Raw genomic sequence first — 12,837 nt, 5'->3', positions numbered from 1 at the left:
TTTTTGGCTGGGAATCGCGGTGGTATGAGTCCGGCCCACACTCGGACCCAGGAGCGCTGCAGCTCCCGGAGAACTCGCTGCCTGGGCGCAAGGCACGGGGGCGGAAGATTCTTTATTACTGTGTGAATTCCATTGCTTGTAATTGGCTTGTTAAGCATATTTATGTCTTGTTGGGTTAGCTTTGGTAGTTTTTATGTGTCAAGGAATCTGTCCCTTTCTTCAAAGTTTGCTAATGTGCTGGAATGTAATTCTTTGAAGTAGTTACTATCTTCTGGATTACACATAGTCTGTTTTGATTTCTCCTTTTTCATTTTTAATTGCATTGATGTGAGTCTTTTCTCACTTTTTCTTGGTAAGTCTAGCTAGGGGATTATCTGTTTTACTTATTCTTTCAAAGACCCAGCTTCTTGATTCATTCATTCTTTTTACCTTTTTTTGGTCTCAATTTCACTGACTTCAACTCTTATCTTCATAATTTCTCTCCAAATTTCACTTTGGGCCTGGTTTGTTGTTGTTTCTTAAGTATCTTAAGATTTGTCATTGGGCTGTCTATTTGAGCTTGTTATTTTCCTAATGTGAGCATTGATTGCAATAAATTTTCCTCTTAGAACAGCTTTCATAGTGTTTTGACAAGTTGTACTGTCATTATCATTAATGTCCAAAAAATTTAAAATTTCTTTTGTGACCATTGGTTGTTTAGGAATATGTTGCTGATTTCCTAGGAGCTTTTGAGTTTTTCAAAATTTCTTCTGTCATTGATTTCAATTTTCATTGCACAGTGATCTGATAGTATGCATGGAATAGTTTCTATTCTTTTATAATTACTTAAGCAGGTTTTGTGCAGTAGTATGTTATCTGTTTTGGAAAAAGTACCATGTGCTGCTGAGAAGAATGTATACTTTATCATAGAGGGGAGGCATATTCTGAACATATCTATTAGGTCCATATGTTGAAGGGTGCACTTTAGCTCTGACATTTGTTTCATGATATTTTATTTAGTTGATGTATCTCTTTGCAAGAGTGGGGTATTAAAATCCCCTACTATAATGTTTTAGTGTTTCTTTGGTCTTTTAATTTCAGCAGTTTTTGTTTTATGAAGAAAGGTGCTCCAATATTTGTTGCATATATGTTTATCATTGCTATCACTTCTGGTTGGATTTTTCCCTTACTAGTATGTAGTTAACTTCTTTGTCTCTTCTAATCAGTTTTAGCTTGAAGTTTGCCATGTGTGATGTTAGAATTGCTAGCCTTGCTTGTTTTCAGGGTCCTGTTGCATGAAATATTGTTTCCCATCCTTTAATTTTTGGTGTATGAATATCTTCTTGGATTAAATGAGTTTCCTGAAAGGAACAAATTGTTGAATCTTGTTTTAGATCCAGTCTGCCTGTCTGTGTCTTTTAATTGGAAAATTGAGGCCTTTAACACTGAGATATTACTGAGATGTAATTGCCTTTTTCATCTGTTTCTGTAAATCCTTTGTTTTTTTTTCTTTTCCTGATGTTTTTTGTTTGCTATTTATCTATTAACCTCACTAGTTTCCTTTGTGCTTTTAGCTGTGTCTGATTCATTATTTCTATTGAGAATATTCTTAAGTATTTCCTCTAGCACTGGTTTATCACTCATATATCTTCTGAGTTTCTCTTTTTCATGGAGAAACCTTATTTCTTCATCTATTTTGAAGGATAGCTTTGCTGGATAGGTTAATTTCAATTGGAAGTTATTTGTTTTAGGGCTTGAAACACTTCACTTCAAGCTCTTCTGACCTTTAGGGTTTGTATTGATAAGTATGCTGTGATTCTAATTGGTTTACCTGAACATGTGATTTTTTTTTGTTTTACCTTGACTTCTTTTAAACTTCTGTTTTTTCTAGATATCTGGTAATTTAATAAGGTTACACCTTGGTGAGCTTAATTTTTCATCACAATTCATGTTCTGTAAGCATCACTTACTTGTATATTAAACTCTTTTCTTATATTTTGGAAATTTGCTTCCAGGATTTCTATAAGCATGTTACTGAATCCATCTGTGCTTTCTACCAGTTTTTCTCTAACTCCTATTAGCCTTAGATTGGTCTTCTTGTTGCCATCTTGTAGCTGCTGGATATTCTTCCTTTATTTTCTTTCAGGCTTCTTTGGGTTCTTTATTATAATTTACTATTTTGTCCTCAATATCAGACACTCTGTCATCATGTTGGTCATTTCTGCAAGGTATGAATTCTATACAATTTTAATTTCAAGTGTTTCTGTCTGACATCTTTTCAAGGATTCCATATCCTTGTTGATTCTGTCATTCTAATTTTGAACTGTTTTAGCTAGCTCATCCAGTTTTTTATGTATTTCCCCCAAATGCACTATGGGTATATTGAGTGAAATTGTTGTGAACTTTTGCTTCATTTCCTCTTCTATCTCATCCCTTTTAATTATTCTGTCAATGAATTTTTTATAGGTTTCTGCTCCTTGGTGTTTGCTGCCTTCTCCCTTTGTGATTCCTTCCTCTTGGGGTGGGTGGAGAGTCCCTATTTCCTTGCTTTCCCATTCTTCTATGTATATGTGTGTATATCTATAGCTAAATCTATCTATATATATTATATTTTCCCCCTTCTTTTTGGGGGGTTACTGTAGGTTGGGGACTAGAGAAGTGAGGTGTGCTGCTTATATGGAGATTTCCAGTAGGATATTGCCTCCCTATGAATAACTTTCAGCTTTGTATGTTCAGTGCTAGTATTTACTCCTTCTGTTATTTACTTTAAGTGACTTTGATTCTACACCTATGTTTTTCCCAAAGAATTATTTCTGGTTGTAACAGCATCCACAGATTCAACCTTACAACACTTCTGTATGATAGTCAGTCCTTGCAGTTACACTTACCCTCTTTGTCTATCCTCTATGCACATTATAACAGTTTATTATTTGTGGGTTGTTCTGTAATCAAAGGTAGGTGATGTGGGATGAGGAGAATGGGAGGTGGTTTGATGAGGAGTGTTAGATGCTAAAAGGGGAGGTGTGAAAGAGGAAATAGGGGTAGATTAGAAAAAAAATGATGCAGGGCCTGATTTTATTGGAGTACTTTTAGTTAAGTTGAAATGTCAGTATGGAGAGTTATCATAGGATGTTTGTGGAACAAAGGCAAGAGACGAGAGGAATGAGGTTTACTTTATGATTGAGGAAAGCTTTATGGTGGTTAGAAGCTGCTGATAGGGAGGACAATAAGCTAGGTAAGATATGGAAAAGCAAAAGTGATAGGATGGGGAGGATGGAGAGTTAATACTAGAGAAGATAGGGACTGTGAGGGAGCTAAGTATGGGAAATTTAAAAACTTGGGTGAAGGAGTTTATGTGTTTGGAAAAAAATAAAGAGAAATATTAATATTACTGTTTCAAGGGTTTGAGGTGAAGAAACTGGATATGGAGCTGAGATGAAGGGGAGAACCTAGACACCTATTACATCAGCACCAATGAGAGAACAAATACACAAATGTAGCAACCTAGTAAACACAAAAAACCATTAAAGAACATTACTAAGTATACCAAGAAACACACAAAAACTTAAACTTAAAAAATGTCTGAAGGGACAGAGATGAAATGTTCCAAAGAGACACTGCATATGTGATTCTTAAGTAGCTTCTTCATCAGAGAGTTTGAGTGCTCATGCCCCAAAAGCACTTCTGATGCCTCCACCACAACATGGAAGCCAAGGACTCAGGACTTCTTTCTTACAGAAGTCTCAGGACTTCTTTCTTTCTTTCTTAAAACATTTTTTTGTTTTGTTTTGTTTTTTTTTTTTTTTCTCCAGTACCGGAAACCGAACTCACGACCTTGCGCTTGCCAGGCAGGCACTTTGCCACTGAGCTAAATCCCCAGCTCCTCTTAAAACATTTTTTAAGTTTAAGTTTTTGTGTGTTTCTTGGTATACTTAGTAATGTTCTTTAATGGTTTTTTGTGTTTACTAGGTTGCTACATTTGTGTATTTGTCCTCTCATTGGTGCTGATGTAATAGGTGTCTAGGTTCTCCCCTTCATCTCAGCTTCTTTCCATTCTTGCAGAGTCTGATCCAGTCAGAGTTCTTGGGCTGGGTATTCCTGTTGTCCCTCTCCCTGGGTGTGATGGTGGATTTGGCAGACAGTTTCACTGGCATGATATTGTCCACTGAGCCAGGAGTATTCCTACAAAATCAAATCAACTTTATTTTTTTTTTTTTTTATTTTTTTATTTTTTTGGTTTTTCTCCGGTACCGGGAACCGAACTCACGACCTTGCGCTTGCCAGGCAGGCGCTTTTTGCCGCTGAGCTAAATCCCCAGCCCCTCAAATCAACTTTAGTAGTAACAGACTAATCTCTTACAGCGGTATCTATCAATACTGGTTGTGAAATAACATTCCATGTGACCCCATTTTGGGCCTCTATTTAGCCTAGAGAAGAAATCCACAGTTATAGATAGGTAAGCATTGTAACAGCCCAAGTATTTACCCACAGTTAATGTTCTTCAAATGCGATGGCTGTGTCTCCTCTAATGGTGAAACACAGGATTGCACAGTGCTTTTATAGAATCAGGTATCTGAAGCCCAGGGTGTTGGGGACTAGGTAATGCCCTAGTGGGGAAAGAGAAGAGAAAAGTTTGTTTTTGCTTTTTATTTGAAGTCTTCTGCTATACAGCATGCGGAGGAGGAAATAGGAGAGGGGTAAAGGATCCTAATGATGATGAAGATGTGCTATACATTTAGATGGGGCTAAAAGCGAAAACTGTACAAAACTGGTAGTAAGAAAGGGAAATGGGAAAAGATTTTATGGCTGATACAAATTTTGGGGTAAAAGTTAAGTAGAGATGAATATAAAGGGGGAGAAAAAATAGAAGAAAACCAGGAAAAATAAGAATCAAAAGAAAGGCATTTGCCAAAAAGATATGGATAAAAGTAGGAGGGATATAAAATCCCCTTATTGTCCATAAACTATATTGGAAGAAAAAGGCTGGAGGAAGAGAAGCACACACACAGATATGCTCACTTAAGAAAAAAGCAGAAAATGCTGGAATAGAAAAGGGAGGAAAAATGAACCAAAGGAGGAAGAGAGCAACAAGAGAAGCAACAAAAACAAAAGCAAAAAAATTTTAATAATACAATAAAGTAAAAAATAATAAAAGAAAGTTTTCTATTTTTGAACATGTGGCTCTTTTCCTCAGCCTAGGATCAAGGAGCACAGCTCAGCCAGGATGTGGCTGTGTTTATGCTGGAACCCTAAGGCGGTACTCCTCCCCCAGCTTCCGGTTATAGTGGGAACAGCCACAACTGTGAACTTCCGGTCCTGTTCAGGCTGACCACATAAGCCAGGTCAGTGTGCTCCAGCTCCAGCCTCTCACCAAGGACTTTCTCCAGCCCGCTTGCCAACCACCAGTGAGCTGTCTCCCGCGGCTGTCCTTCTCTCCTCCACTCTGGGAACTTAACAGTCTGGATGTAGTTTGCCTTTGGGACCCAGATTTAGACACTCAGCCATTCCCTATGATGGGGGCCAGCCAGCTCCTATTCCATGACTGTGGTGGTGGGAGCTGCACCGAGGTCACCCGCCGGCTGTGGCCCGTGCAAGGCCACCCTGGAGGTAGTGTCCTGTGTTTTCCTCACTGGTTCCAACTGCTACTGCTTCTCTCTGCCCAGTATGGTTCTGTGGTTGTCCAGTTCTCCAGGAGCCAAAAGTTCAGCCGCAGCCTATCTTGCAGCTGGCAGCCTAACAGCCTCTTACAGCACTATGGTCTGTAGGACCTGCTGCTCTCCTCTGTGATGGGAGTTCGTAGGGGACACTTAAAACATTTTTTGTTTCCTTTGTCAGTTCCCCCTTGGCTCCTGGGTAACTTCCTCTCACTCTGATGCCTCTCCAGGCTACTGTTTTCCAGACCCTAGACATTTTGTCCTGGAGAAGCAGAGTTGTTGGCACTCACTGCTCTGTTGTTTTTCTTCCCTCTACCTAGTGGATGTTTTAAAGTGAGCACCAGTGTCAGGAAACACTGCTTTTATCTGCAAGAATTCCAATATCTCCATGATTCTTTCATGTTCCTGGGAGATGTGCATGTCAGTATCCAGGCTGCTGCTCGTGAGGGCCATGAGCCGCGGTAGCTGTGAGACAGTTCATACTGGAGGAGAGGCTGCTAAGAACTGCTTTTGGTCACAGCAGACCTAGATCTCGGGACAGTGTTACAGAGGACCAAACAGCGTGCTCTGGAGGCAATGTCCTATGAAGGATATGCTGCTGTCAGTCAGCTTTGGGTGGACACAAGGCTCGGCACCAGAAAGTTTTCAGGAGGTTCCTCAGGCTGGACTAAGGTGAGGTGGGGAGTTCTCCTTTCTTGTTGGTGTCTCTGCTTCCAGACAGAAAAGCAATTTTAGGATGTCTCTAGTGGGGAGCATAAGCCAGTACTGTCTACCTAATGCATGTGACAGCTCAGGAAGGTAACAGGCCTGCAAGGGAGTCTATATGGAAACCACAGAGAACTCTGTCTGCTATCTAGCTTTCCTTTTTATTGTAAAATTTCTTCTTTGTGAGCCCCAAATCCCTTTTTAAATATAAACATTAAAATTTAAATATTATGGGTTGCCTTCTGCATTCATGGACAAAAAATCTGGGAAAGGTTCCATGTGGGGGGGGGGGCAGAATGGGACCATGGAAAACAGCGTGGAAACAGGGAGGTCGGGGAACCCCAAGTGAGCTGCTTCCAGCTGCCAGAGCCTTCCCCATGTCTGCAACCAGCCATGGAAGTCACACCAGGGTCCTTAAACCAGTTCCACAGAGTCCCGGAGATGCTGATGAAGAGGAAGCTGGAAGAACTGGACTTCCTGGGGTGAAGTAGGTGGGAATTTAAGGCACCATAATATTTGCATCATAAAGAAATGTGGCTCACTGTGCTGTTTAACTCTACTGAGTCCTGGACATTTATTTGGGCTGTATCATATAAAAAACCAAGGTATGGCCGCTGTGGTTCATTCTTACTCATTTTGGTCTGGGAAGATTGGGAATGAGGCCATGTGCTGCTTGAAAATTGGGACTAAACTATGATGGAGAGGAACATTCTGCTTTCATTCTGTAAAATTAGAGACAAAATGTAACACTCCACAGCTAATTAGCTACCAAACATTGACATCAGTGTTCATGCTTGGAATCTCAATACAGGTTGCTCCACTTGAGTATTTACACTGCTCTGCTGATGGCCAAATACCTTAGCAAATAGGGCGGCAGATGTTCCCTCTCAGAACCGAAGCATGGCATCTGCTCAGATCATTTGTCTCCTCTAACCCGTGCAGTTGCTAAGCCCCCATAATCTGTCCTCACATCTGGTAGCTGGCTTCTTGCCTATTCAGCTAAGCTGAGTAACACTGACCAGTTTCCTATACTAAGTTGGTATTCAAAGGAGGGAGAGCTGAGAAATTATGTCCACATACTTCTTCATGAAATAAAAACTAATTTTACCTGTAACCAACTTAGACGTGATTGTTTTGGGCTAAAAGGAACGATTCATTTATTTTTTATTTACTCACTTCTTTATGCCAATTTTAAAAATGAAGATAGGTATGGTGGTACACACCTATAATCTCAGCAGTCTGGGAGGCTGAGGCAGGAAGATCACAAGTTTGAGCCCAGCCTGGGCAACTCTGAGACTTAGTGAGACCCTGTCTCAAAAATAAAAAATGGAAAAAGAGTTAGAGATGTACCCTAATGTGAAGGCTTTGGGTGTTCAAGCCCTAGTACTGCAAAAACAAACAAACAAACAACAAACACCACCCCCACCCCCCGCATTTAAAATTTTGGGAATAATTTAAAAATTTAGGAATATCCATTCAGGAAACTCTAATCCTGTCTTACTTTCTTAGTTTTCCATGCTGTTTTTAACACTGTGGACAGAAATGGTTGGAAGGTATGGTACCTGATGCTTAAGATGGACAGAAGCTGAAGATAAATGCTCAGCAGCTCCCTGCCTTCCCAGCACAGACACTCAACATGTGAATGAAGAAATCTCTGAGGGACTCAAGTTTTAGCTGTGGTCTGCCTGTAGACAAATGAGGGACTGCACAAAAAGTACCTGGCTCAGCCCATCAACCCCAAGCACCAAGAGAAGTAATAGTACATAAGTGTGAAGTAATAGTACATAAGTGTGAAGAAATAGTACATAAGTGTGAAGTGTGCCACTTCACTTATTTGGGGGGATGGTTAGTTACACAACAGTAGCTCACCGGGACAACTTAACAGAGATGAACCTTGTGGGTGATAGCTTATATATTAAAATCTCACTGTTCTGCCGTTAATTTTGATGATAAATAACGCAAACTTGAAGAAATACCATGATTTATGTTTTAGAATGGTATTTGGCTGGAGGGCACTGTACTCATTGATTCTATGCTTGGAATAGACATATTTGGCATATATAAAAAAACAAATTGAAGAAAATGGCCTGGGGTATAGCTCAGTGGTAAAGTGCTTGTCTAGCATGGAAGAGGCCCTGGGTTTCATCTCTAGCACTGAAAGAGAAAGAAAGAAAGAATGAATGAATGAAAGAAAGAAAGAAAGAAAGGGAAAAAGGTTTATAAGGAGCTGCTGGTATGGCGGTATTTGAAGGAATATGTAAAGATGCCTCAAAGTATCTCCTCCCACCAGCCTGAAATCCCACTCTTTTGACCACTTTCACCTCATCTCACCCAGGAAGGGCACCGTTTAAATCCCCTGGGACACCTGGACTAAGCAGTCTGTGCTATGAGCCAGCTTTGCTCTACGGCAAGAGTCCTAAAAGAAGCAGAAAGGAGAGCTGAGGTTTGCAGACACTGGGAAGGGTCTCAGCATGTATAAGGAGCTGATGTGAAGGGCTCTGGGTGACCTTCAGGCACTGGGATGAGACTGAGGGCTAGGACAACTCAAAAGACAAACCTCACTTACTTTCTAAACCTGCACAGAACTAGTTGTCATAAAGCTATTGTCTTTTCTTGATGTTTCTAGATACTAGGTACCATGGCCAGAGCCCTCCTATGACTTCATAAGTAAAATAATTATTTAAGAGGACAATTTTGACAGTGAAAGTGACACTGTTAGTAATTATATCTTTAATCACTCCAATCATAAAAATGTTCTATAAGACAGACCTGTACTAGGTCAACCATTACATATGGTCACGCTATCTGTGAGGCAAGTACAGTTACTGTCCTCATGTACAGATGAGGGATCTGAGGGTTAGGAGGTGATGTTACCTGCCCAGAACCTGCAGGTGATGAGTAGTGGAGCAGAATATGAGCCCAAATGGTCTGGTCCCTGCATGCAGAAGATTGAGTCTAAACCCACATCTCACCATGCACTCAACTGAGATCTAAATAGGTCACAGATCTACAACAGAAACAATTTGCTGTAAGATAAAAGAGGTAAAACTCTTGAAGACATAGGTGTAGGCAAGAACTTTCTTAACAGAACCTCACTGGCACAAAAAATAATACCAAGAATTAACAAATGAGATCATATGAAATTAAAAACTTCTGGATATCAAAGGAACCAACTGAGTGATGAGACAACATAAAGAATGGAAAAAAATTTTTGCCAGCTACTCCTCAGAGAACTAATGTGTAGAATACATAGAAACTAAAAATAAATAGCTCCCCCCACATAAAAGATGCAATAAAAAATAGGAAACCAAGACAAATAGACATCTTTCAGAAAAAGTACAGATGGCCAATAAATACATGAAGAAATGCCATCATCACTGGCCATTAGAGAAATGCAAGTTAAAGCAACACTGAGATTCCATCTTATCCCAGAAAGAACGGCTGTTATGAAGAAATCAGATAATAACAAATGCTGGTGAGGCTTTGGTGTAAAAGGAATCCTTCTATATTGTTGGTGGAAAACTAGTGCAACCACTATGGAGATCAGTATGGAGATCCCTCAAAAATCTAAAAATAGAAATTCCATTCAACCCAGCTGTTTCCCTTCTAGGTATCTTCCTGAAAGAGGTAAAGTCATTGTATTATGTTGTTACATGCATACTTATGTTTATAGCAGCCCAATTTATAAGAGCTGAATCTTGGAAGCAGCCTATATGTCCATTAACAGATGACTGGATAAAGAAAATCCAGTGTCTATACACGATGGAGTACTATTTTGCCATAAAGAAGGATAAGTTTGAGGCATCTGTAGATAAATGAATGAGTTTGAGATTGTAATGTGACATGAATTAAATCAGACACAAAACTTTAAATATCACATGGTTTCTTTTATATGAGAAACCCAAAATATAATTAAAGAGTGAAATAAAGAATAGATAATAGGAAGTACGGTGACTTTTTCATGTGGGAAGGGAAACAAGAGATGGAGGGAGAAGAGAGAAAAGGGAAAGGGGATTTAAAAAGAGAATGAAAGAAAAAATGGAAACAGAACTTTCTTGAGTGGGAAGGGAGCAGGGAGAGGAAGAGGATGTGTCGTGTACATGCATAACTTCCCATGATGAATGGAACCTACATACTGCAAACACGTTCTAAGAAAAAACCTGCTTGGCTCCTGAGTTTATATTTTTTGCCACTACAGTTAAAATACATTATTAATGCAGCCATTCCACAATGGAGGAGTTACAAAATGGCAGTTCACAGGTGGGATCTGGCTCATGGATCTATTTTGATTGGCACTCAACAAACCTAAAAAAAATTTTTTTTTTGTCTTTTTTGAGACAGAGTCTTGTTGTGCAGTTCAGGCTGGCTTTGAACTCAAAATAATCCTTCTGCCTCAACCTCGCAAGTGCTAGGATTACAGGCATGTGCCACTATGCACAGCTGAAAAAATGTTTTGAAACATTTGAACTTGAATGACTTTGTGGAGGTTTCTTTCTTAGTAACTTGAGCTGTTGCTGGAACAAAATACCTTACGCCCAAAAATTAAAGGAGGGGAGATTAATTTTGGCTCACCGTTCACAGAGGTTTCAGTCCTGAGTGTAAGGCAGGGCAGTACGGCAGCGGGGCCTGCGGAGGAGAGCTGTTCAGAGCACAGCATACGGGAATAGAGAGGGAGATCAAGGGAGGAGCTGGGGAGGGACATAAACCCTTCCAGGCCGTGCCCCCGTGACCCTTCTTCTGACCAGATGCCATCTAAGGCAAGGCAGCTATATGCCCTATAATGCAGTCACCTTCCCAAAGTGCTGCCTATGAGCTGGCTCCAGGGGACATCTAGATATAAACCATAACAGCCTCTTCATTCCAGCTCACCTTATCTCCCTGCTTATGCTCTTCCTTGTAAGTGTGATCCTGGAGGGACTGGACTGGACAGCTCCCGGAGGAATCACCCAGACAGTTTTTATAGACATTTAACAATACATGTTCCAGTGACTATTCTTCCTCCTTTCTGCCCATCCTCTTACCTCTCCATCTCTCTTATGTAATACCAGCAGTTCCACATCCCCCCTGCTTCTCTCACCTTGGTGGAAGAGCAGCTGCACGTGGACTTCCCATTTCCATCTCAGTGTAATGATGCACACGGGAGTTCAGCTGGGTCTGACTTCTGCTCCACAAGACCACTCCAACCAGTGGGTGTGCAAGTATCCAATGATTATCTGGAAACATCCCCGGTATACTGTAAATTAAAGTGAGGGAGGGAGTGGCTAATCATCATAACTACTACTGTTGCTAATCATTTTACTTAACATTTGAAATGAAGATTAGAAATCCTTAAGCAGATAGCATACATTATTAAATGTCTATAAAGCTGTCTTGGTTTTTGAAGATTTATTCCTTAAGGAATTTTATGTATTTGAGGTTATTAATATATTAAGATTAATTATTAAGATTATATTTATATTAAGATTTATATTTATATTAAGATTAAAAACATTATATTAAAACATTATATTTATCTATAAAAACATTTATATTAAGATTAATTATTAATTATTAATATATTAAGATTAATATATTAAGATTAAAAAGTTCTTGGCAGGTTGAAATGTCTGAATTATGTGCATAGAAGAGATGCTGAGAAGAGACAGCACTTAGCTTCTGTTACGGCTTGTGTCTAGATGTCTTTCCAAAGCCTCATGCAGTTATAGGTAGGTCTTCATGGAGGTTGCTGGACCTAGAGTGTGTGATGCTGGGATTAAGGGTATGAATGTTACCTGTCTTGAGAGGGGCGGTAGTCTGGATAGAATATAAGAGACGGAAAGAAGGCTGGTGTGGTCATCCTTGCTCATTTGCTTGCTGCTTTCTGCCTGTCCTGCTTTGCCATGAACTGTTTCTCCTCTGTGATGTCCCTCTGCCATGCCACCCTGCCTTGGAGCCAGCGAACTAGAAAATGAAACCTCTATAAACTGTGAACCAAATAACCCTTTCTTCCTTTAACTTTGGGAGTCGGGTATTTTGCCTCAGCAAAGAGGGAAGTAACTAAGACAGCTTCCACAGGCAAAATTTTATTTTGCAGTGTTGAACATGGACAGAACATCTTGATAAAGAGTGACTGAACATGAGAGAGGGAAGGGACTCATGAAAAAGTACCAGATGCAAGTATTGCCCAGTCCTATTTGATGCTGATCTTGGGAAATATGTGCCCCAGTTCTGAGTACTATAAAGAACTTGAAAACTATTCTCAGTTCTTGATCTAAATCACCTTTTCTCCCCATGAGAAGGAGGTTTCTTTCAGGTTTAGTCTTTTCAATGCCCCTCAATATGTCACAGGAACAAAATTATAACAATCTGTTTAAAGCTTCATGAATCTGTCTAATTATAAACTCCTCAAAAATTTGACCATTAGATTAATTTGCTAAGATCAGATTTCTAAGTTTTCCTGAACCATTAGTCCATGTGCACACAATGGGCAAACTGTGTAGATTCTCACTGAGAGTGTGGA

The sequence above is a fragment of the Chinchilla lanigera genome, unplaced genomic scaffold, assembly GCF_000276665.1.
Source record: "Chinchilla lanigera isolate Chin_1 unplaced genomic scaffold, ChiLan1.0 scaffold00031, whole genome shotgun sequence".
Taxonomy (NCBI): domain Eukaryota; kingdom Metazoa; phylum Chordata; class Mammalia; order Rodentia; family Chinchillidae; genus Chinchilla; species Chinchilla lanigera.
The sequence above is the reverse complement of the archived record's forward strand: the minus strand, read 5'-3'. Positions refer to the sequence as shown.